Source organism: Balaenoptera physalus (assembly GCF_965194825.1).
Source record: "Balaenoptera physalus genome assembly, chromosome: X".
NCBI classification, from domain to species: domain Eukaryota; kingdom Metazoa; phylum Chordata; class Mammalia; order Artiodactyla; family Balaenopteridae; genus Balaenoptera; species Balaenoptera physalus.
The window spans coordinates 112,157,092-112,184,332 of record NC_138903.1 but is presented as its reverse complement, the minus strand read 5'-3'; positions in this window follow the sequence as shown (position 1 = coordinate 112,184,332).

The following is a 27,241-nucleotide window of genomic DNA, read 5'->3' as shown; positions in this document are numbered from 1 at the left end:
TTTGAAAAGTGTTTAATTATTTTCTGAATCGCCCATATACATGCCAAGGATACAATCCTTCTTATATGTTAAGACCGGCTTTGTGCTAGCCATCTACATATTTAAAATGCTCTAAGAAGATGCAGATTTGGAACCAGAGTGGAAAACCGCTCAGAAACAGTCGTTACTGTTTGCCTTTATTCTGTTCTCCAGTCTAGACTGATAATACTGAACCTTATGATCCTCTGCAATCCCCACCCCAAATTAGCACATATACACACATGAGTACACGCACATAAACATGCACCTTGAAACTGAGTATTCAGAGCTGCCAGAGACTAAATCATGCCTCCTTCCAACAGTTCTCTGAGATCTTTACAACACCATTCTGGTGATCTTTACTTAATTATACATCATAATTACGTAACGGCACATTGTAATTATATGATTACATGTGTTTACAGTCAATAGACAATTAGATATAATCACCCTTAGCACATAAATGCATGATGACAAAAAGTTACTTGATGGAAACTAGGAACCTACATAGAAAGTGAAGTGGATCAAATGCTATTCTGATTCTGCTATTTTGATTTTTTCTGTCTAGCAGTGTTCATGAGGTGGAGCTAGCAAGACACCTTGCATTCAGGGTGGAGAAAGAGCTTTGGAAAAGTATTCTAACTGAAGAAAATGGAAATGAAAAAAAAAAATCAGGAAAAACTTTCTTGGTTAAATTTGCAGGAACAGTTCATACTGAAATTAACTGAATTGAATACTGAAAATAACTGATAATAAATTTCAGTTAATACTAAAATTAGCATTTTAGAATTTATATCTTTTTGACGACTTAAATACCTGTTGGGGTATTGATGAATGGGAGTGTCATTACACGTAGACATCATGTTGGAAACAGAGGCACACAGTCTTCCATTTTTTCCGCCCATTCATTTATTCACTCACTCATTCATCCATCAGATGTATATCGAGTACCGGTCATGTACTGAGACATGAGTTAAACACTGGTCGTGTCCTTATTCTTCAGTAGCCATTCTTGCCTCTGGTCTGCAGTGCTTTTACCTTCTTCCACAGTGTGTAATGCATACCCTCCCCTTCAAAACTTTCCTTTGGTATCTCTCTCTATCATGGTTGGATTGTCATCTAGGTGGTAATGAGTTGTCAGGATCTCAGAAGTAAAACAAAACAAAAAAGCCCCCACATGCTCAGGTATTACGGAATTAAGGGGTGATTTTAGTACTAGTGCTGATAGGCATTGAGGCAACAGTGCTCCCGTCTGGAGCTCATCAGTGTCTTCCAAGTGCTGCGTCTACTCAGACCTAAAGCTGCAAGCCCAGGAGGCAGTGCATGCAGTCCTGAAGCAAAACACCCTCCTAACTCCTATGTCCACCACTCGCATTGGACTGTGTGCTCCATGAGGAAACAGGTACCATCTGAATAATAACCAGTATATGGCAAAGGACTGTTTGTGGAACAAGTCATCTGTATATGCTTGCTAACTCTCTGAATGAAGAGGAGTTAAATAATAAGCAGGGCCACCCCTGCCCACGTTTCCTCTCTGTAACAACCAGAAGTGAACAATTTTCCACATGAGTACTCTTCATACATCCTAACATCTTTAAATCAAATATCTATAGTTCATATTCTATTTTACTTACCAACTACCAATTATCATCATTATTCTAAAGGTGCTTGATTTAAATATCTGTGAACTGTTCAACTGGAAACTAATACTAGCTATTTCACAGTAAGCAGATCCCTAACCCCCAAGGGAATCTGCTATTTAAAGAAATTTTGTGGTAAAATATTTTCTAAAAATAGGATCACAGAGTTGTAGAATCTTGGAGTAGGAAGGGACCTTAGAGGTCATCTGGTCCAAATTTCTCGTTTCCACTGAATATAGAAATCTACACTATTATATCCTTGGAAGGCATTTAGTCTGGTTAAACATTTCAAGAAAGGTGCTTGGTATTGTACAAGGCAATCCATTCTGTTCTGTCTATTGACCTCCTTACACTGAATTGAAACATACCTCCTTTTAACTTTTCATTGCTTCTAATTCTACTCGGGGAGCTACACGGAATAAGTCTGTACCTTCTTCCACATGATAGCTCTTCAGATAGGTAAGTGCCATCCTTGCTCAACTTGTGCCTCCATTTCTTTGTTTTTGCCACCTAGACATTGTCAGGTTTTCAAATATTCTCTGTATGTTATGGTTTTAGAACTACTTAGCCCTATCCTTTGGATTTTCTCCTGGTAGCCGATATCCCTCTGAAAATGTGAGGGATATCTCATTCTGGGTTGGCTTGACCCAGAATAGAGGAGAGAGCCTATTAAACTGCTCCCCTCATTGGGGAAGGTGTTCTTCTTCCTAAGTACAGAACTATTCTTTATTAATTTATTTTATTTGATTTATCATTCCAGTCTATTGAAATGTCTTTGAATCATGATTCTGTTATATTAACTATCTGTTTCTACTTTGGTTAATTTATAAATGTGGTCAATCAGTGAACTTTCTGGGATTACTCCGAGTTATTGAGAGAGTGAGTAAGACCTATGACAGGAACCTGTTCGTCCAGGTTGCCACTGATTTATTCTTCGGGGTGCACACTCTGGCTGTGGTCATCCAGCTTCATAAGTATCTACTTAACTGAGTCCCCTCAGCATCATTCTGTATAGTTGCCAGAGTTATTACATTCTTTTCTGAAATCTACATGGACTCTAATTGTAACATTCAGCAAATCTGCTAGCAAATCTGCCAGCTAAGTAACACTACAGAAAAAAAGAAATGAACATGAATTTTTAGAAAACCCACACTGGCTGCTTTCAGAAATGCCTAACAGTCATCTGCTTATTAACCCATTCTTGACTTTTTCTGGAAATAAACATCTCTCTCTCTCAATTTTTGTTCCAGAATCCAACAATTTTCTGGTTTTGAAAATTAAGCCATTTACTCATATTTAGTCTTCAGATAACCTTCTCATTGCTGGCCATTTCTCAAAGGATAGTATGAGTAGTTTAGCAATTATAAATACATATTCTGTCCTTCACAATTGAGTTAATCAGAGTCATTTATATCAACCTAGGGCTGCTCATTATAGTCTCTAGATCTTACTTAGGGTTTAATCCCCTCCCAGTGTGTGCATATTTATATGGGATTCACTTATAAGTTATGCCTTTTTAGATGGATTTACAATGACTCCAGAAGCATAGAGCTCCTGGGGAGCATATTCGTTTAACATACTCACTGTAGGTTAAATCTGAAAAAACTGTTAAAATTGTCCTAGCACCTTCTGACTTCTTCATCTTCTCCACGCTTACCATACACGAACAATTTCTACATCTTTCCAATCCTTGTGTACCTTTCTTACTGTACTTCTCATCATGGATGAGGCATACAGATACCCCTCTCTTCAGTGCCCTCTTAATTACTAGCAGGGCTTTTCCTCCTACCCCTTCATCCTACTAGTAGCCTAAGGCTCTCATACTGATTCCTGAACTCCAGGGATCTCCTTGTGGTGTCCCACTAGGCCTAGACAGGGTTCCGTAATTTGGACATTCGCTTAGGCTAATTTTCTCACAGACCAGATAGTCTCCTGGGATTCTACTCTCTGCCATGTGATAAGTAAATTAGTTTCTACAGCTTAGTTAGCTAAATAGGTTGTCACTCATCTCAGGTAACAGAAAGTCTTAACCTGGATGACGTGGGCTTGACTCTAAAGGCTATTATTGCTTTGGATGGTGTTAATTGCAGGAATCAAGGCATATTGGGGCAAGGGGGTGGCAGAAGAGATATTTTAGAGCAAATCAGTCTTCCAGTGGTGTTCCCCAGAATGGAACACTATATAGATACTCACTCTGCCATGAGACTTTGCAAAAGTGAGGTTGAGGGGTTTTCTGCTGACTTACACCATGCTTGTGACAAATTGGAAGATGGAGACAATATGACAGGAAATGTTTCTGACTCAACAGACTGAATTTCAAACACCAGTCTCCTCTGGGCTCTTAACTGCAGGCTATGGTCTGTTTCCTGGGTTACGATATTGGGCTGTAATATTCTCATCTTGGCTCTTTCTTCTCCAGAGGCAGTGAAAAGTCTTGTGTCACCTTCTCACACCTCAGTTAGACATAAAGGCTGAGAAAATACTATTCTCAGTCCTGATGGGGTGAGGAAGAGTTAATTGGAGCAGAATGACTTTTTCTCTTCCGTGGCTTCAGCTTAAGTACATCTCCATTTCTCTTTCTGTATCTTTTTCTCAATTCTGAACTTTCAGGGAGAGAAAGAAACCGGTGATGGCTGCTTCCTGTATGATAGGTTTCATGGCCACATTAGCAGTAACCCTGAGAAATTACCTGGGTTTTGGTATTTGTGACATATACTTGACAAGAATAGCCCATTTAATCAGGACACCTCCCACTCAGTGATTATTAAGGCAACTTGAATAAAAAAATACAGCCATATGGAAAAATACATTAAATCATTCTCTGCCTGCAAAACACATACATCACACACACACACACACACACACACACACACACACACACACTCCACAAGCACACGCATAGGACCTGACTTTCCTATTTTGTCAATTTTCCCATCATAGAATCTAAAGTTGGAGTCAGAAGGGGAGGGCAAAGGTGCTTAGTTGACTTCGTATAACAACTCTGGAGTTTCTGTGGCCTTCTCTGTCTGCCTCCGTTTTTGTACTTCCACATAGCTCCGTTGACATCTCTGGTACACTTGGGCAGTGCACAAGGTCACTTAATGTGGACAAAATACTCTGAATTTAGAGCGTTTAATTGTTGGGGGCACTGGGGAATTGATAGAAGACAGGTAGTTAAAACACTTGCAATAGGTTCGTCATTTTCAGAGCTTAATACCAAGAGCTTCAGAGGACAGAATGTTTCATAATAGAAAGAATTGGATTTAAATCTAGCTTCCTGGCTCTTCCTCACTTAACCTCTCTGAGCCTCTATTTTATCTGTAAATTGTAGGATTACTGTGAATATTAAAGGAGATGATATATAAAAAAGAGCCCTGCAAAATATAACTATTAAAATTATTTGAGCAAGTGGGGGAGGAGGTGATGGAGAATAAACCGATATTTATTGAAATTCCACATGATCAGTTGGAAATAAGGGCCCAGGTAACATAAATTATGTAGTTTTTTTTTTGGAATTCCTATCCATTCCCTGTACTAGACAAAAAGCTCACCTGTGGCATTCAGTGAATTAAAGAAGGAGTAAATATTTGCAAAATGATTCCTTGCTGACTATATAAAAGTGAGGGCACCATAATATTACTGTTGTGATTTTAAAGTTTTCAACATCAGTCGTTATGAAAGGAATTTTGTCCATACCCTACTCTCAGAGAAGTTTGGTACCTTGATTTTTGTGACTATATGATTCAACCAAGTTTTCTAAACTCAAATATCCTTAAAAATTTAATTTATTAACTATAATTCCCTTAGTGTTTTTGTCTCAGTTCTATGTTTTACTTTATTTAATTTTCATCATCAGTCCTTTTACCACAGTGTCTACATTCCTGAGATAATTTATCTTATTCATCTTTATTTAACCAGATTTTATCATCAGGTATTTTTTTCAAGAATAACTATAGTTGCTGTAGTCTCTGAGGTTCTTGCTTGCTTCAGATATTCTGTAGCCTTTGTTCTGCAGGATAACTTGCCTAGGTATCATATATTTGGGTCACTCTTTACTTCACATGGAACTTGGTAGATATTGTTTTACTGTCTTCTGGTATTGAATGTTGCTGTGGAGATTTCTGGTATCAACCAAATCTTCCCTCTTATACATAGTCTGTTTAATGCCTAAATGCATTAATATTTCTTTTATTAACATTGAAACTCAATGACTCAACCAGACTGTGCATTGATTTCAGTCTATCAATTTCTGTATCGATTTTTTTTGTGGAGCATTATGTGCTATCTTCTTCTGCAGAGTCAGTTCTTTCTTCAGAGAAATATTCTTCTAAGGTTTCACATATATATTATGAATATATATATAATATATTATTATACACACACACATTAGGATCCCTGATTGGATTGTCTTTGTCTAATGCACATACACATACACATACCCCAAATCTTATCTCTAATTGCTTTACTATTTATCTTTTTTTTCCTGGATTCCCTGTGATTATTTCAGGTACTTTCTCTTTTTCAGTAATTAGATTTTCCTCCATATTTCATCTGTTTTGTGAGTATTAATGTTTATTAGTTCTGTAATGGTATTGTTTTGATCCTTGGTTTGCTTTATTATCTCAATAATCTCACTTGTCATCTCAATGTGGTGTTTTAATTTTCTCATCTCTGGGACCTTATTTTACCGAAATCACATTCTTATTAAACTCTTCCATAGCATGAAGTACACACAGGGTATTTTCTTCCTTTCATTGGCATATGTCTTTTTTTTTCACATTGGATTATTCAATCCTCTTTCCATGTCTTAAATTGGGTTCTCCAGAAGCAGCCCCTGAGAGGGAAGATTCCTGGGTAAAGTAACTTATTGAAGCAGGAAGTACTGCCCAGGGAAATCCCAGGGGAACCGAGAGAGGGACAGTGAGAAGCCATGCAAAGATGTGTCTTAGGCAAAGCCTTATAAATGGTAGATTCAGCTTGTTTATGTAGAGAGATTCTAGAATGTACGTTACAACTCAGAGTTCCCTCAAACCAACTCAAGAAGAACTTTCATACTCTTTTCACCCATCTGCCATTGGCTAACGCCAAATTGATTGGGGTAGAGGGAGAGAGATCAATACATTCTTGGGAGCTTCCATTTCTGCCAGACTATAGGCAAAGTAGACTCTAGTAGCCTGAAGGGCAGACCTCTGAAAAAGTGCCTTAGATGCAGGTTGTTAGAAACAAATTCACATCAAAGCAAAGGAAACACACACACAATAAAACGTGTATGAAAGGATCTGTGGTGATCTAGGAGGAGCAGGAACACTGTCTACTATACTCGCTGTATTACTTTCATGTATTATTTTTAATAGGTTTTATAGTTGCCATGCAGTTCCTTCTCACATTGCCTATTGGTCATGCTTACCATGTGTAAGTGCTGTTCAGATATTTCATTTATTCTTATATAAGGTAGATGAAATTTCCTTTATTTCCTTCATATTGTATTTGAGTCCTCTTGTTCTTTATCTCCCAAGTATATTTTGAGAAATGGAGTACAGAAAGTTGGGGTAGGTGGAAGGGAAGAGCTCCACTACTCATGGATATAACTTTGTGTGGATGACGTGGATTCTGTTGTTTCTTCAAAGATTGTATAAGAGGTCCTATATCTGGACTCAGTCCACCAACTTGGAGAATATATCATATTCCTCTATCAGAATGCGCTTGAACTTTAGATCAATCCTACAATTTGTTATGGAACCCTGAAAAATGTCAGGGTTTTCTTGCCTGTGTTGAATTCTTGATGATGGTAAGTGTGGACTCCTACTCTTGAAGATTTTACAACTTTTCTCTGGAATTTGTCAATCTACTTTTGTCCAGATTTGGAGTTTATTCATGAAAATACTCGAGATCTGTTGATCTACTTACTGCCTTTACTCAGAATGGAATTTATAGGAACCCCACAGAACCACACCATAATATTTTGTTTCTTTCTTTGGCTACCACTTTTCAAAGTTAATAATATAAGTTTTTATTATTTTATTTATATGGATGCTGCTATGGAAATTCTTTTGCTCATTTATTTGTTCATTTAGGGAGAGAGATTCTGTGATTTAGCTTTACTATCCCGTTACAGCTGGGCTACTTTCTGTCTTCTCAATCAGAAGTTTTCCTGTTTGTTTTGGTAAAATAGAATAAAATCCTTCCTGTCAAATTTTCTTCATATGTTTACATCTTTACTTGTATCTTATGGATGTTGAAAATCACATAATGGTCTTCTTTGCCTCAATCAACTTTTAAACCTGCATATAATACTTGGAGTTGTAAAAATCTAATTTAGACAATAAACAGTTTCTTAAAAAGTCCAGTCTCTAATCAGAGGAAGTAATTTTCAAACATCCCTTAATTATAATTAACCATAATTTTGGTCATAGATTTTCTGTGGTTTTACACCAGGAAAGCAGAAGAGAACAGTAATCAGCTCTTTACACTCTCCCTGTGAATATTTCATGATGGTTATATCAGCATATCAGACTCAGCTCTGCCTTGGTTCAAATATCACTTAAATTGAATGAGTGTTGCATTCATGGTGTCTACTCTCATCTCTCTAGATAATGTCTAGGCTGCTAAATATGCTATTTAGATTATTTGGGTAATAGCAGAGACGATGAGAAACTGGAAGAGGCGTATAAAATATTTTCAGTGTGGCAAAGGGGAACAGCCTACATAATCACCTGTGGACATTTATTCTTTGAATAGGATGTGAAATTCTCCACTACCTATTCCTACAATGCTAGCAGGCATCATGTGGTCAGTAATGTTTCCCAGGACGATATATCCTAGTTGGTATCTGTCCTCATTACAATACTACTCTGAAATCACAGCTACTCTAAAAGGAGGCCTCATTGCGGTAACAATTTGGAGAAGGTCTTGTTCTTTTGGACTGCTGTAAAAGAAGGCAGCTAACTAAAATTTGTGGCTGTTTGAGATCTTCAAAAAGTAAGGGAAGCACTAGTTTTTGGCTACATCATTTGATTGCTGTACTTGTGAAACAGTTTTGCAAGGTAATTCTTTTGTCCCTGTTCACCGCTACTTGGCCTCTATTCTAAAGGAAAATAAGGGCTGGGAGAAACTAGATCACCATGAAGAAAAACCAGATAGAGAGTCAATAAAGGTTTCTGCTGTAATATTTTCTCAGACAAAATATATTAAAAAATAGTTGGTGGGATATGTCTTTCTCATTCAGGTCAAATTCTGTTTAGCTCATTAGTAGCTGAATAGTTTTCAGATATGTGTTGGTAGTTTCTGATTGTTTCTAGTGGACAGATGTGAACGATTCGTTTCTGTCAGCTTACCCATTCTCAGAAAACTAGATTTGTCATTCTGCTGTTGGGGTCATAGAGTCACCGAGTCATCAGCTGCTGACTGCCTATCTGCTTTGACAGGGAAGGAAATTGAGGGTGTTAGTAGAAGTTATTTAGGATCACTCAGTGAGTGTATTGAAAAGAAACCACGAGAAGTGCTTTGACAGATTTGAATTTAGAGGAAGATAACACCAAGCAGAAAAACAGTAAAGTTTGTGTATCAAGTGCTTTTTCATAAAAAGGATTGCATTGTATCATTCATCTGTATACCCATAAACACATATTCTTTTTGCCTTTCTCATCAGTCATAGCATAAAATATGAAGTAATCAAATGATCAAATAGGCATTTATAGTTTTCTAAACTATATTACTTTGCTCTTAATTACCAGGATGTATGTGTAAATGTGTGTGCATATGTGTGTATTTTATGCTGAGCCATATGAAATTACCTACGTTGCAAGTCAAAAGTAGTCAAATATTGGCAATTCCATATGGTTTAATCCAACATACTGTAGATGATTAAGACATTCACAGTTTTGGATATTATTCATGAGTAATCCAAAAAATCATTACTTTTAGTGATTTTAAAAATCTTACTAAGGCAAAATTTAAATTGCATGTACTGCAAGGCAAGTATATGTGAGGGAGTCCTTAACTAATGAATTGCATAGTCCCCAGTTTTAATTATCTTTATTAAAAAAATTGTTTTAAGTGAAAAAAAACCCACATTTCTTCCAGCTATTGATAGAGGTATATGGAAAAAAGTGAAGTAAGTGATGGTTCTTAGTTGGGCAGTAGATTTAGTTGGTAAAGAATAAAGCATCAGATCTATGATAGTTCCGTATATGGTTTGAATAATTCACTCTATATGCTCTACGTGGAACTAAGAAGATTTCACTCCTGAAATTGTTTCCGCCAGTGCTAAAACAAGTGCAAAAATGTTCATCAAGAGAGAGATATAAATTATTGAGTGCTTTAAAAAAAATTGGCTTAGTTTTGCTATCTTGGTTTTCCTCTCCAGCATTCTCTCCACTTTCATATAACAGTACAGTTGACCCTTGAACAACAAGGTTTTGAACCTCATAGGTCCACTTATACGTTGATTTTTTCAATAGTAAATACTACAGTACTACACCGTGGTTGGATGCAGAAACGCCAATATGGGGGAACCGCGTATATGGATGGCCAACTACAAGCTTTGCGTGAAATTTTGACTGTGCTGAGCGTTGGTGCCCCTGACCCCCACATTGTTCAAGGATCAACTGTACTCTGAATTTCGTCTAGAATTCACCCTCTCCTTAGCCCTCCCATCTTCTCAGCTAAGTGATTTACATGGAATTGATTCTACATCCAGCTTCAAGTGGGTGTGGATTGGCCTAAACTAATCAGTGTATGGCATTCACCTAATAAGTGGGTCTTGAGTAAGTACATGATGTGATCCAGTCCAATCATAATGAACCTCAGGAGGTTTGTTGAGAATGCCAGGTCAAAGATTTTCTCTTCTCTACCGGGTTTAATACTCTGAGAATGCATGGTTTGGAATTACTGCGGCTATTTTTGACACCATGAGGAGAGACAGCCTGAGGACAAATTGTGAGGGCGGAGGAAGACAGATTTATATGACAACAGAGCTGGAACTCTGATGATGTCTTGCATTTCTGGATCAAACTATGCCTAAAGTCAGCCATACTTTGGATATTTCTATTCTCTGAGCCAATGAATATCCTATTTTGTTGAGAAACTTTTATTCAGGTTTATTTCTCACCAGAAATCACAAGCATCCTACCCAATAATATGTGGTTAATTTGAGGTTTGAGTATAGGCATAAGAAACATGTGATTCTCAATACAAACGTGATTTGAGAGAAAGCCAGGGAATCGTTCAGAAGTGTTTAGGATGCAACTGTTAGAGGAAACACTAAAGTGTCTGCGTGAACAGATTTTCACCATGAGTAAAATTTGGATGAATAATTAAAATGTGTGTTCCATTAAGCGTTTTTTCCAAGTATAAAAGTACACACTCATATGAAAAAATTAAAATAGGCAAGTTCAAGACAAAAAACAACAGTCACCTATAATTCCACCACCCAGAGGAAAACATTATCATTATTTTAGCACATTTGCTTTTATTCTTCTATCAGTTTTTATGTAGTAGAGATCACACTGTATATACAATTTTTATTCTGCTTTTTTTTCATTCAACACCAAATAATAGGCATTTTCCCACCTCATTAACAACTTTTCATGAAGAACATGTTTTTCTTCCCAAGGAAATTACACTTTATTTGGGGATGTAATACAAATACACATGAAACAATGAATAGTATAGTAAAAAAGAAAACTTAGGTAATACAATTAACTTGAGACTATGACTATGCTGAAACTAATATGATTGTGTTATTTAAAATATCAATTAAAATACCAATTCAAAATCAAATTATCTGATTTTCTAAAAGTTTAGAAAATCAGGAAATTTGTCATAGCAAAGGTAGAACTTATAGGAGAATAGAGTATAGCTTAGGAGCAAGGAAGGGATTAGACAGTCTAGACCAGGAGAATTGCATTTAATACGTATGCTGATCCAGTTGAGGCACGATCTATGTATAAGGAACAAGGACTAGGATGAAGATTTAGTAAGGGTGGTCAGAAATAAGTGTAGATATATAGGGACTTCCCTGGTGGTCCAGTGGCTAAGACTCTGTGCTCCCAATGCAGGGGACCCAGGTTTGATCCCTGGTCAGGGAACTAGATCCCACATGCCGCAACTAAGAGTTCTCATTCTACAACTAAGAAGTCCACATGCCGCAACTAAAGATCTCGCATGCCACAACGAAGATCCCGTGTGCCGCAACTAAGACCCCGTGCAGCCAAATAAATATTAAAAAAAGAGAGTAGATATATCAAGTGTTTGATTTTGGAAGATCTTGTAAATCAGAAAAAAGGTTTCTATTTCTGTAGAGTAATGAGGTACATGTAAACATCTGGATTAATCTAGGGCTGATTGGTTTAAGAGGCATAAAGAGGACTATGTCATCTTATATGACATGTTTTAACTAAGAATTGTGGATAAATAAGAAACCAAATGACATTAGTAAGACCCTTCCAAAAGGATACAATGCAAAGTATGGTGTTGCTTTTGCTAGAGAATTTGAGATCAAGTACTCTAGTTGAATTATGGCACTTTCTTAGAATTGTATGGTGCTCATATGCTTACATTATTTAGTTTCCTCCCTGTAAACCTATGACATAGATGTCATTCATGTTATCTTTATTTTATAAAAGAAGAAACGAAGGCTCAGAGAAATTGCAGGAACAGTAATCCAGCTCAAACTAGCTTAAGCTAGTGTAATATAAATATAAATATGGATATGTTTATGAAAGTGAATATTGTTTGAACCAGATTACTGACCCTTGCAGCCAAATAATAGTTGATATAGGTTCAATTCCAACACAGGTCTTTTTCCAACTCGTCCTATGTTCTTACCACACTTTGCTGCATTGCTAATGTTAATGTTAGGCTCCTGGGTCTTTGACTATGGTAGCCAAGGCATGAGTCTTTTTATATCATTACTTCCCTGTTTGTGAATCATAAGTATTCATTCATTGTTTGGGCAATGGTCGTATAGTCCACATATTTATTATGAGGATTTATATATGATAGTATAATTGAGTCTTTGTACTGTCCTATGAGCCTTTGACTACCTAAGACTGTGTGTTCCTCTGTACATGAAAGACAATTAGGCTTAGTATATAATTCTTAGTTCACAATATTTCCCATCAAAATCGTGTTGATTTTGCTTCATGCATTGCCTTTTGGAACATACTCTATGTCTGAGATGTTTATAGCTATCTTAAATTTTGTAGCTTTATAGATAACCTGTTTATTTTTCTCCATGGATATTTGTAAGAATTTTTCTTTTAATTTGTTTTGGTCACGATATGTCTAAGTGCAGGTCTCTTTTCATTGCCTTTTTTAAAAACCCAGAAAAAGTTCTTCAATCATGTCTTTGATTATTGCTTCTGATATCTTCCTCAGTAACCTCCATAATTCTTGAGTTGGATTTCTATTCTCTGTATCTGTAATTTTTCTCTTGTCTTGTTTTCATGCTTGCCTATAACATTTACTTGTGGGTACTGACCAAGTGTTTTCTGGGAGTTTATGTCTCTGGATATAGACAGCAAAATAGTAAGGGTATGAGGATGGAGAGAAAATCACTCTGGTTGCTTCCAAAAGGTATATGTATGTACTGGGTGGTTAACCCTTGCTTTGCTGAATCATGGAAAAGACTGTGACGGAAGAATGAAGTGTGTTTTGCTCCTTAGTTTCAAGTGAGAGATCTGCTTCCAGTGGGATGGGAGAGATGGGCATGTATTTGCATTTCCTGTACTGTTCAGGAATGTCGGATGACTGTATGTGCTGATCTTCCTCATCACTTTTGGTTCAGACTTGCAGGTTCAGTTTAGTTCTCATTTAACACTACAAAATAATAGAGTTTATGTCAGCGGCCAAATTTACTTTCACAGCTTTATAAATGTTTGTTGCCCTGGCGTTATGGAATCATAAAGTGTCTGTCATTTTAATTTGTAACATTTTAAAAGGAAAGTTATATAATGTAAGTTCACAAAGTTGGAATATGTGAGAGTCTCTGGATATGTATATCTTGGGAATATCAGGGCTCTCCTATCCACTATATGTGTATTGATTTGAATCTTCGTATTTTACATATTTATGTGCAATAATAGTACTTATTGAATGCTTTCTATGTATTGTGAATTTTATAAGTACTTTACATGTATTAAGTCTCTTAATCCTCATTAAAACTCAATGAGAAAGGTCCCCACTTTACAGATAAGGCAAACAAGGCACAGGGATGTTAAGTGACTTGTCTAACGTCACACCACAAGGATGTGTTATAGCCTGGATAGAAACCCAGACAGTCTGGTTCCAGAGCCCTTGCAGTAAACCTCTACGCAATTCTATCCCCCATATGTATGTAATATACATGTATCATCTGTCTATTTACCTACTGATTGATCTATTGATTGACGTGTGTATATGTGTATGTGCCCTTGCAGTAAACCTTGCAGTAAACCTCTACCCAATTCTATCCTCCATATGTATGTAAACCCTTGCAGTAAACCTCTACGCTATTCTATCCCCCATATGTATGTAATATACATGTATCATCTGTCTGTTTACCTCCTGATTGATCTATTGATTGACGTGTGTATATGTGTATGTGTATGTGTGTGTGTGTGTGTGTGTGTGTGTGTGTATGTGCAGAGTGAATCTGAAATGAATATCCAAGACAGCCTCCATTTCAGGATCACATCAAGTTTAATAGGTTAGATCCAGGTCTCTCCATTTGCTGAGGCTGTTGCTCTCCAAATGCCAGTTTTCCTGTAATCTCTTATCTGCTTCTGCATTTCACTTCTGACTCATTGCTGCTTGTACTTCCACTGGTCCCAAGCATGAAGACACATTTGGATCTTGGAGTGAGAATGTTTTTGAATTTCTTACTAATGGCACTTGGGTTGCCCTTGTCTTTCCTATATGGATCAATTTTCAAATTGTGGACCTATTTCATATTTTACATTCATTCTGAAAATCATTATATGCTTGATTGTAGAATAAACAACACTTGCCTTGTTCTTGTGTGTAGTTGCCATTCCCTCATCTGACCAAGTGGGTCAACCAACACTCAGGCCTACCGTTCAACTTCTTAGGGTTGCGGTGGGGATTAAATGTGAGAATATATGCAGAGCATGTAACATAGTAAGTAGCACCTTAGAAGGACTAAATTAATGAAAATATGTGGACAGTTACTGTTATGGGTTGAATTGTGTCCCCCTAAAAATGCTGAAGCTCTAACTGTCAGTACCTGTAGATGTGACCTTGGAAATAGGGTCTTTGCAGATGATCAAGTTAATATGATGTCATTAGAGTGTACCCTAATCCAATGCAACTATGTTTACATAAAAAAAGAAAAACAATATTTGGATACAGAGACAGACATGCACACAGGGAGAACGCCATGTGACCATGAAGAAAGATTTGGGTAACTCATGAACAAGCCAAGAAACACCAAATATTGCTATCAAACCATCAGAAACTAGGAGGAAGGAATGGAACAGATACTTCCTTACATCCCTCAGAAGGAAACAGCTCTGCCGACACCTTGATCTCAGACTTCTAACCTCCAGAACTGGAAGATTAAAAATTTCTGTTGTTTAAGCCACCCAGTTTGTGATATTCTGTCATGGAAGCTCTGCAAAGTAATAGTTACCTAAACTTCTCACATTCATGACTGGCTCTGACATATACACATAAAGAGAGTAATACAAGGTCAGTGCAAAGATCTATGACTAAAACTGTGTCCTCTGGAATACATCATAGATCATCATGGTGAATTTTGAGTAGTTTCATATGTTCCTTATTTGTGGAAGTGAGTAGATACAGAGATTTGCTTATGATAAGCCTTACTCAAGCCAGTCGCCGTCTGTCACTTTCGGAGAAAGAAAGTTAGAGTGCTTGGGAAAGAACTGAAATGGGACAGTTGTAGAATCTGAAGTCATTTTTCCAGGCATGGCCCACTGGACAATACCACCGAAGTGCCTCTTCGTCGGTCAAGGCTGCAGGAGTGGTTGGGATGCTTACATGAGTAAAGGTGTCCTCAAATATTTTCATCTCTGTCAAACTGCTTCCAGCTTTCTCGTTTTTTCTTCTCATTTCTTTTTTTCTTGTTTCTTCATCTCATGAGTAGACAGGAAACCTTCATCAGCTCATTCAGGATGCATGATCCAGCCACACCCAAAGGGCTGACCTACTGGCTAGAACCGCCCTCCCTAGAATGTAGGGTCAGAGAAGCTCACTTTAGGTCAGTGAGTGACATATTTTGGGCTTGATTTTATGATAGTTTCTACATTTTCCAACCCATGTTCTTGACCTTTGATTTGGCTTGAGTTTGAACATTGACTCAACTTCTCCAGGAACTCTGGCTTTGGTCCTTGACTACACCCTTTGCAATGATTATACTTAATGTCAATCTTGTCCTCTACATTGTCTTGAGCACAACTATTTAAAACCTGACAGTGAGTTTCCTGTATTAGAACCTCCAATAGATACCCACTAAAAGTCTAAGCACCTTCAAATAGTAGTATACAAGACTCTTCACAATCTGGACTCAGCCTGTCTTTCTAGTTGCAGATCTTGTCTAGGATGCTAAAATATGCTTTCTCCCTAGAAGGGCAAATAATGGGTAACACTTGAGTTTCCCCAGAGTAGCCACTCAGTACATGTTGGTTGAATTAATTAAAAAGTAAAAGATATTGGGCTGTGGCATGAGATGGGAGGAGTGCTGGGCTGCAGGCATTCCCTGGTGTCTAAGTGGAACAGAACAGCAGGACATCAGAAGCACTAACAAGAGGGATGCAGGGAACCTGCAGGGAACTTGCAGAGAAAGTTTGCTTATTTTGCAGCTCTGCATTGCTAAGAGCGCTTCTCTAGTGCCCGTGAAGCGCCATCCGTGTCCGAGAAGGAGACTGACTAGGGCACGTTGTTTTTGAAGATCTATTATTTGAATGCTGCCGTGTCGGTGAATAAATGGACATTTGGCTAATCTATACACACCTTCCTTTCACACATCCAGACCTGAAACATTACAGTGTCCTGCTAAGGCCTCAGACAGTAGGATTCGTGCATCTGCAAAGTCAGAATCAAAGACTAATCCATACTTGGTTATTCTGAGTGAACTAAAACACAGTAATTCATTTTCATTATAGATCGGGCATGCTGAGGAGAGGAACTGATCCATTACTGAAATCTGCTGTCTGTTCTGCATTCAGCCCGCTGAAGCAAGGGTCAGTCTGACACCTCACTATGGGAAAGCCAGGGGGAGGGGGCTCACCCCCAGGAGTGTGAAGTTGGCCAGGGTAGTTTGCATTGTATTTTTGGCAGCTGAAAGTGCACTTTAACTAAATGGCTTCTGTCAAAACCTTCTGTGGTAACGGAAAATGTGTGGGACGATGGCTGAGGAAGCTGCATGAAATCCGAACAGATGTGGAAAGCTCGTCTTCCTAGAACGTAGCCACCAAGATTTAGATCCATGTTTGGTCTTCCTTGTAAATGGCTCTCTGGGAGCTAAAACAGATTCCAGTGGGATACAAAAGGTAGTTGTTCTCTGCTGCTCTTCTTGTTCTTAAATATTTGGAAAGATATTTTAGCAGAGTTAATGCAACAGTTTAGTCTCCATTTCTTTCCGGGAGGTCATCCTCTGTTAAGACTTCTTAGCTCTAAAGAGTTTTTTGTTTTTTTTTTTAATCAGTCCACTCAGTCCTCATGAACTCACTGTGCTACAACTTTGCATCTTCTGTTCCTTTGCCTTGCCATTGTTCTTCTGTTGAGTGTGCATGTCTGTGATGGCATGTGTGTGATGTGCACATATATGTATGTCTTTGCTCTCCATTTAAAGTGCAAGCTTCTAACATGCAGAGCATCTGGCTGTTTTCCTTTTTTTGAAGTCCCCCTGTGCTTTTGGTCTCTATAACACAGAGCTTTCTATATAACTCCCTTTTCCCACCAGACTGTGTTGGATAATACAGAAAAGCCATTCATGAAATTAATCACAGGGACAAAATGGAATAAAAGAAAGAGGGGAATAATGAGTCATAAGTTTTCACTCTGGATATGCCACATTCTTCAAAAATGACCTCAGGCAAGTCTGTTTCTATCTCTGCATCTCAGGTTCCTAAGAAGAAAATGAGAGGATCAGACCATACGATCTCTAAGGCCCTTTCCAGTTCAATCTTCTGGAATCTGTCATGACTGTTCCTTATTACAGCATATGTGGAATTGAGCTTGGGAAGAAATCTGCTATAATCAATCAGATTTTTACCTTTGAATAGCTTAGTCCAGCTACTACTATATATAAAGTATGATTCTTAGACCCCTTACATGCACTATCGAATTTAATCCTCAAAACAACTGTATGAGACTGACAGTATTATTTTCTCCATTTTCAGAGGGGAGTTTAAGGTACTTGCCCATTGTTATAATTCTAGATCCAGAACACAAATCCACGTCTCTCTGATTCCAAAGCTCATGTTTTTAACCACTGTATTATACCACCTTACTGTACTAAGCTTCTCCCAGTTGAGGATATAGGATAGACTCAGACATACCAACATGCGTACACTTACACGTATACAGGTTAAAAAAATAGCAAGTGGCCAAGTGCGACCCTGATGGACTACGGTTATCTGTGAGTCAATGAACTTTAACCAGTTTCCCAATTGTTGACCTGTCATCTAGGCCTGCACAGCTCTGAAATTAAAGCTGTCCCAAAACTTGAAAGTAGCTGGGAAAGGACGGTGAGCAGCAGCATGGAAAATAAGGAGATTCAACCAAGGGCACAAGGGCAGCCCTGCAGGAAACCCTGCATCTGTGTAAGGAAAAAATATAGAAGTAGCAGGCAGTAGCGTGAGGAGAGTCAGGAGAGGATGAGAAAAGGGACAATGGAAAGGAATCTAGCACAATTTCCTCCTGATCCCTGCCCAGACTGGCTCTGTGTGTTCCTTCACTACTTGTGTTTTCAAGCCATGAGCTCCAATTTCTTCTGCTCTAACCTAAATAAAAATTTCATATCTTGTTAATAAGCTAGTGATGAGATACAAATAGTATATGAAACATGAAAAATTCCTGTGTCTAATCTATGGGACTAAAATGGAGGCAGTTTATAAAAGAGAAAAGCCTGACTCTTTCTAATTTAACATCTTCCTTTGAGGTTGGGTGAGGAGTTGCCCAACAGTTGGTCAAAGTGAGGGCCCATCCTTAGCACCAATGACATCCACTACAGAGGCACGCTCCCCACACTCCTCACCTTCATGTTGGAAGAATAGACCTTTTATTAGGCTATTTATGTGGGTTTTTTTGTTTGCTTTTGTTTTGTTTTGTTTTTGGAGAGAGAGAGAGAGAGAGAACCCCAGTAGCCCATATGGTTTGGGAAGAAAAAGGGGCTGGGGGCTGGGGGCTGGGGGCTAGAGGGCTGGGATGTGGTACCTAAGGAAGGAAACTGCATGGTCCATTTAAGCTGTGCTTTAAGGCAAGCATTTGGTGAAGTTGAATTGTGCTTAGTTGAAGGAGTTCCTGGGGTGAAAAGCAATGACCTGGGTAAGATCAAATGTTCTGTCTTTGCTCTGGGTACTGTGAGGGAGGTGCTTAGGGATGTGGTGAGTGGATTTGGAAGGCATTCTTGTAGCAGATTAGAATGAGAAAGGGATTAAAACCTGTTCTGTGTAGAAGTCTCTACCGAGAGGCTGTTTCTCTGGCCGGCTGGAGTGCAGCCGCCGTATGAAGCTTAGCCATTAAGTCCTCACTTCATGTGACTTCAGGTCTTCAGTGTCCTACATTATTCGGCAACTCTCTCAACGAAGCACGGAACATTTTCTGAGGTCATTTGTCTCACTTGGAAGAGCCAGTTGAACTGAGCTGTTAAGAGGATAGAGTAAGGCAGGCAGAAGCTTTCAGAAAAGAGCAGAAAGCCTTAGGAAATGCTCCCTGGTTCCCGATAGGGCAGGGCCAGAAAGAGGGCAAGAATCATTCTGAAAAATTAATGGTATCCAAATGAAGAGTCTTTCTGAGAACCCCAAAGTGAGGGATAGAAAATTATTTGCAGTAGATGGAAGGCTTATTTATTATCTTCCACACCTCTTCTTGTGAGTAATGTTACCTCTCAACTGCTTCCATGTGTATTGTTCACTTTATGGATTAGCTGCTGCCAATTTAGAATGCCCCAAATCCAGCATTCTGAGTCTCAAAGCCCCATGATTCTCATTAGCAAATGTACTAATTTGATTATTAATCCAAACAAAATCCCAGAAGGTAAAGCTGCAGCAAAGAAAACAAATATCTGGACAAACATCCTACATCCCAAAGCCAGATATGAATGAATTTATATAATTTCCTCTTTTAGAATTTTTGTGACTCTCCTCCAATACCAGGAAAAATCAAGGGTTGTTTGCTGTGCAAGATGGGCCTATTCAGATAAAGAAAAGAGAGCATTGTACTGCATTGCAAATCGCTGAGGCTTTGACTAATGTGATGCTTTTTGATGCAAACAAGGTATGCTCTCAGATTAGCCTCTGAAGGGTTCCCAATTATTACAGCTGTATACTAGGAGGCTCTTTATTTTCCCTCTTGGACACACAGCAAAATAAGACTTCCTAGGTATCTTTAGGAAAAAAAAAGTAGTTTTGACCTTGTGGTTCTGTGAGAGGCCTGAGAAACATGTCTGGGAAAGCACAGTTTTATGTTATATTCAAGGTACGAAAGTGATTGTACAACTGTGAGCCTCTGGGTGCCACCTAGTTGAAGCCAAGTGTGGAATTTGATCTGAATTTTGTTTCTTCCAGTGGAAGCAGGGTGGAGACCTGCAGCATTTCTTTCTCTGCTCCATTAGTGAAGGCTGCTACTATCAATAGTATGACCCCAGGATCAGTTGGAGAACCCTGACATTCTAAAATATTCTCTTTCCAGGAAATCCCAGAGGCAAGGGCGAGTCCGTTTCCAGTTCAGGCCAGAGTTAAACCCAGGGATCACAGGCACCACCTGTAAAAGTGAAGTGGAATTCAGACCCCCTGGCTTTTGCCTAGATTTAGAACTGGACTTGGGGCAAGATCAAATCGCCCTGTGATATGCCTTTTCTGGGCTTCATGCTGCTTTTTTGTTTGTTTGTTTTTTTAAATCGTCTCCTTGACACTCATAAGAATTCAGAGAAGGAATGAGGGTCATCAACATTTTGGTTTTGCCTGACAGTTTTCAAATTATTTTACTCTGCACTTTTCTTATTTAGCATTTATCGAGACCCTACCACGTGCCAGGTACCATGCTTTCACATATATTGCATAATTTAATCATCATGTCAATGCCGTGCTGTGGATCTGAATATACTCATTTTACAGATGAATTTCTGACACTTGGACATTTAAATAACTTGCCTAAGGCTTGTAAACTGTGGAATCTGGATTTATATCTACATTTGCTTGATTCCAAAATGTGTGCCGGTTCCGTTACATGCCATGTTGATTTCTGCGGTGGGTATGAGTCAGAAGAGCACAGAGAGACAAAGCCTAACATATATATGATGTTTTCTTCTCTGTCTTAACCTGCTCACTTCCTCTGCACTGCCCTTTTCATGCATCAGCTTGTCAAGAAGAGCTGGGTTCACTAATCTCTCCACCTGTAGTATTGTCTCTGACCCACTTCCAAGATCCGATATAGGAAGTACTAAAGCCAGTAATGGGAAATTATTTTCATCCCATTCCAACACTGAACTATGGGCAGTAACTTCTTGGAACACTTTTGAGAAGGCTTATGTGGTGGTATCCAGGAACAGGTGCTGTGATCAATTACTGTTGGCTGTAATGGGCATGGGAGGAGAGAACACATGTGCTATATATTTGCTATCCCTAACTTTAGCAATCCCAAACTCCACTCCTGGTGAGAGGAGAATTAAGTGTACGCCTATGTCAGTAATATATACTTACAGCCTTTCGCAGGCTTCCTCCTAGTTTTGACCAGTGGGTCCTCATGTAGTCCCCTGAGTTAATTCTTACTGCTTCTCTCACCGCCTACCCTCACTACATACCCTTGTTCTTATAAGGCAATTCCTTTATTCGACTTCCAAAGTCTGGTTTATACTCAGGTTAGTTTTCATGGCTTCCTGTTCCTTTATACTAAATGAGATTTGATTAAAACATTGAACATGAAAACTGCCATCTAGAATCTGCATCTCTAACAAGGACACCAAGGTACCCAATGCCTGTTTACTCACCATCAATAAAGAAGACCACCTCCTGGAAATTTCACTCTTTTTTGAACGCCACATAGTTCTCTTCTTTTGTATCATAATTGAAAATCCCTTACCTTTGAAATAACATGCCTTGATTCACAGTCTAAATTTCTACTGTCATCTTGGCCTTCTCCATATACCTGTCTTATCCTCGTGGGCAGGTACAATGCCAGATCCTATCCTTTGTGGATCCAACTCCTGCTGGATCTTGGTGTAGGAACATTTCTGTGACACAGAGATTTCAATCCCAGATATGTCAGAATATACTGTTTAAATAGCTAAGATTCACTAGTCATGTTATTCTTGGTCTGTATAGCCTTGGGACTTTGATAATTATAGACCAAATACTGTAAAACAGCAAACCCATAAAACTGGGCCCAACCTCAAATATCCTTATGTCAGTGAGGGTATACTAAAATCAGGCTTCAGACCTGATCCTGGGTATTTAAAAAATAATTTCAAAAAATCAAAGTAATACATGTACATAATATTGAAAAGCTGATGAAACTAACATATGTGTTGCCAAAACAGTAACCCTTCCTAGCCTCTCTTTTCTACTCTTTCGAATGGGGATTAGACCTACCCCACAGGACTGTTGAGCCAAGGTCTTAGCATAGTATTTGGTCTATCTAATAAGGATTAAATGGTATTTATCCGTCTATGTAACTATTATCATCATGCTGTGCACGCTAGCAAAGACTAGAGTGTAAGACAATTTGTTGCTGTGTTTAGCAGAGATCTCCAAGAATTTCATTTTTCCCCCTCAGTAAATAGGAATGGAAAGCCTGTATGCACTGAGAAACCAAATGGAGAAAAACTGATTAAAAAACAACACTTTTCCACTCGCTCTTCCTTCCCTATGTGTCCCGAAGAACCCTATTGGCAAATATGTAGTTGTCAAGTATAAGGCAAAGATTTCACTGCTGGAGAGAGGTTTATGTAGCAAAGGATAATTCTGAATATAAAGAAAGAGAAACTTCCCTTTCACTTTCTGATTAGTATTCTTCTTGCTGAACAGACACCAAATGCTTTGGAGACTGTGGAAGTCATCTGCTTTTACAATTTGATCATACCTCCAGATTATCAGGTGACAAATTTGTTATAAGGAATGATAAAAATTGTAATTCTTACCACCCACATAAATGCGTAAAACCAATTTCCCTGTTCAGGTTCCTGAGAAATAAACATGCCAACACGGAAAGGCTATTTATCATGGCTGTCATAATTAGGTCCAATTGGGGAAGTCAGTTCCCTTTCGCAAATGACAAACTTCAAGTTCCAACTCGCCAGCCCCATTTTGCAGGACACGTCTAATAACCTCCAGTCATTTATCACTATGCCCAAATACCAGGAGCATCAGAGGCAAGGCAGGTGTTCCTCATTCCAGTTCACTAACCTAAAATTATTGCCATCATTTTAACAGTATGAAGATACCGCCTGGCTTCTGATATAAGCACATTTTCAACAGTTTTTTTTTTAACTCCTTTTTTTTTTTAAAGTTTAGGAAGTACAGTTCATAAAAATTATTAGGGTAGTTTTTTTTCCCCCCCCCCCCCGACTGTTGACTTTACAAGTAGACACTCAGCTGCTAACTTTAGCCAGGGCATGCATATGTGTGAAGTAGACATTAGGAGACAAGGGGATCAAAGAAACCCCGGGTGTCTCCCATTTCACTTCCTGCCAGCATAGAGAAAGAGAACAATGCATGGCTGGAGCAATTGCCTGCCAAAACCACTGGCTAAAAGGCTTTGTGCACTGTCTGGAAAGTTCTGCTTCAGAATCATAAAGATCATGCTAAATATATCACCACTTCAATTAACGGCAAGAATCTGGGATTGTGTGTGTGGTGGGAAAGGGTTTGATTGAGGAAGGGATTCGATTTAATGAGATCCTCTCAAAAACTGACAAATCTCATTTGATTCACCTCTCCGGATTGAGAGTCTTACTAAAAACGATGCCTGTTTCCTTCATAATAAGTGTAGTTTAGTGACCTTTATGTGTTAGATGAAAAAAAAGGCAGGGAAAGAGCCGTGGAGTTGGCGTCAGCGAACCTGCCATGAACGAGCTGGATGTCCTTAGGCTAGTTGCTCAATGTTTTTGGACTGTGATTTCTTCTTTTGTAAAATAGACATAACTACTACTGCCTTTATGAGAAACCCAAGAAGACAATGCATACGTGGTAAGTACTCCAAGTTTCATTTTAAGGAAAAAGAAAGCAAAGCTCAGAACCAGTGAGTGACTTTGAGAAATGGCGAGTGAATCCAGACAGTCGGCTCCCACACCAGTGTTCATTCTCCTGTGATATGTTGATCACCTATTTGCCAAGGATTGGAATCCAATCAAACACCTTTAAGAGTTCAATTGGGCAAAACGATGCCATCTCCTTTGTAATGCCACCTTTTTATCACTGCACTTAATTCACTGTATATAGTTGCCTTCTTGCATGTCAGCCTCCTCATTAGACTGCAGGGTCCTCGAGGACAGGGACCATGTCTTATGGACCTTTCTATCCCCAGAACCTAGTCCGGTGTTCAGAGACAGAGTAAGCACTCAGTAAACGCCTGTTGTAAGAAAATGAGGAAGAAACGGGAGGGAGGTATAGGTGATCCAGAAGGCACTTTTGACTCCTGCCTTGCTGATACTTCTTTTGCACAACACCTGGAAATAATTCTGACGCTTTGAACTTTCTGGGGGTTTGAGTTCTGGATAAATGGTAGTTTACAAGGATGCCTAACTAATCTGAACTTCTTGAATGCTTTAGTGATAAAGCAATCAGCCCAGCCAACTCTCAGGCCATGTATCAGCTAATCAATAGGAATGTTCAGGCTACACCAAGGTTTTCTAATAGCTGTCAAGGCTGACTAATCAGGGATTGTTCAAAAATCACACAGAAGAGAAAAACCTTCCTTTCTCTTGCGGATTTGCTATGAGAAAAGACCTTGGGTAGGAATTGGACGATTCAATTCTCAGATGATCTAATTATTAGTAGGAAGACTATATAAAATGAGGAAGCAGAGAGGAGGAAGGGGAAACCAAGGGACTTAATCACGCTCATCATCACACCCTTAGGAACTCTGCTCAATATTCTGTAATAATCTAAATGGGAAAAGAATTTGAAAACATAAAGATACATGTTTATGTATAACTGAATCACTTCACTGTACACCCGAAACTAACACATTGGTGGTTTTATTGTTTGTTTGTTTTTGTTTGTTTATTTTTAGAATGTTGAGCTATGTTTTATTGTTTTACACTGGTGCCCAGCTTTTCATTATTTTATCTTTGCAGTATTTTCTAAAATAGCTTGAGGTATAAAAATTACATGCAATAAATTGCACATACTTAAAGCCTTCAATTTGATACCACCCTCTTGCCTTTCCCTACCCCTACCTTCATCCCCAGGCACCACTGATCTTTCTGTCATTATAGTTTAGGTTTCTTTTTCTAGAATCTTATAAACTGAATCATACAATATGTGCTTTTCTTTTGGTCAGGATTCTTTCACTCAATAAGATTGAGATTGATCCATGTTATTGCATGCACTGACAGAGCTTTCCTTTGCATTTCTGAGTAGTATTTCTTTGTATGAGTATGCCACAATTTGTTCATCCATCCACTTGTTGATGGACATTTGGGTTGTTTACAGCTTTGGGCTATTAAAAGTATAGTTACTATGAACATTTACGTCCAAGTCTTGTCATGAACATATGTTTTCATTTCTCTTGGGTAAATTCCTAGGAGTGGAAAGCTTGGGTCGTAATGATAAGAGTGTGTTTAATTTTTAAGACCTTCCAAATGGTTTACCAAAGTAGTTGTAGCATTTTTCATTTCCAGCAGTAGTTTGAGTTCTAGTTCCTTGACATCCTCATGAAAACCTGGTATGCTCAGACTTCTTCACTTATTATAATAGGTATGTAATGGTATCTCACTGTAACACAACACTATTTGTCAAATATGCTCCAATATAAAATAAAAAAAAAATTTTAAATAAAAATATATTAGACCCCTGGCTTGCTGGATTCTCTCAGAGGACTGCAGGAGATGAGGAGTAGGGAAGACAAAAGAGATGGTTAGGAAATTAGAATGAGAGAGAAGGAAGATAGAGAATGGTGGTGTGTGGCACCCACTCCTCCTGTAACACTTGAAAAAAAATGTTTCCCGGCAGCTTTCTCGTTTCAAAAACATTCCCTCACAGGATTAATGCATTTGAAACACTGTGCACACCTCCCCTCCCCCATCCTTCAACAAGACACAGGCTTAGATGTCTTAGCCCTTCCTGTACCTCCTGCTATTTTCACACTCCTAGAGCTCAGTCCTATTGGTAGTGTTAGGGTAAAAGGGTCTGCCATTGTTTCCATCATCAACAGTGTTTACCCTAGGTTTACTAGTTCAGCTGTTTCAAATCCCATAAGGCTTAAGCTTGGCACCAAACATCAGAGGACAGATGATTTTGAAAATGTTGCTGCTTTTTTTAAACCTCAAGTAATCAAAATCTGTTAAAATGTTGTTAATTTAGAGGTGAGAATATATGTCCTTACTTCTGATTCAGAGTTATTTTTAATTTTTGGTTTAAAGATATCTGTTTTAAAAATAATATTGGATATTTTTTTTTTCTTTTTTGGAGGAAGGGAGGTAAGAGTCCTTGGTAATGCCTAGCCACAATTTGTCATGCAATAGAGAAAGAAGTTAGTAAGGGAAAAGTATGGTGAGATTTGAGTAGCTATTTTAAGATTTTATTCTTGATACTTTGGAGAGAATTTTTTTCTCCTCATGATTCAGGGAATATTATGGGTGAGCTCCACTTCTTTCCAAAATGACAAACTCAATGCTCATCCCCATGGGATAGAGTCAGATGTCATTGGAATGACTCGAGTTGCAAATTCTTTCAGGATTCCATCTATTTTGCCAGGGGTGGGTGTATCTGTTCCAAACAACAATTTCTACACTCTGGTGAAAAGTACGATTATGCTCAAGCTAGAATGCATAAATAGTGCTTTTAATCATTTTGTGAAAATAGTTTAATGCCCCCAATCCTGAGAGTGGGTAAATGAGGTAGGACTACTATCTTTAAAGCACCCATTTTGTGTCCGTGTGTTATGGGACTTGCGTATGTTGTCTTATGTAATCTTCACCCCAAAAATATTGCACCAATTTCCAGTTGAAGAAACAGAGGCATCAACGTTTGGGCCCAATAAGATGTTCAGATCCTCAAATTGTCTTGTAAGACTGGTGATAGAAAATGTATGTATAAGGTTGGTAAAGCCAGCTAGTCTTTATTTTCAGTTTGTGTGTTTCTGTGTGTTTGTGTGTATGTATGTGTGTGTGTGTGTTGGGCGAGGATAAGGGGAATGAAATACCAACTTAGATTATCCTCTAGGTGATGAAGCTTGAG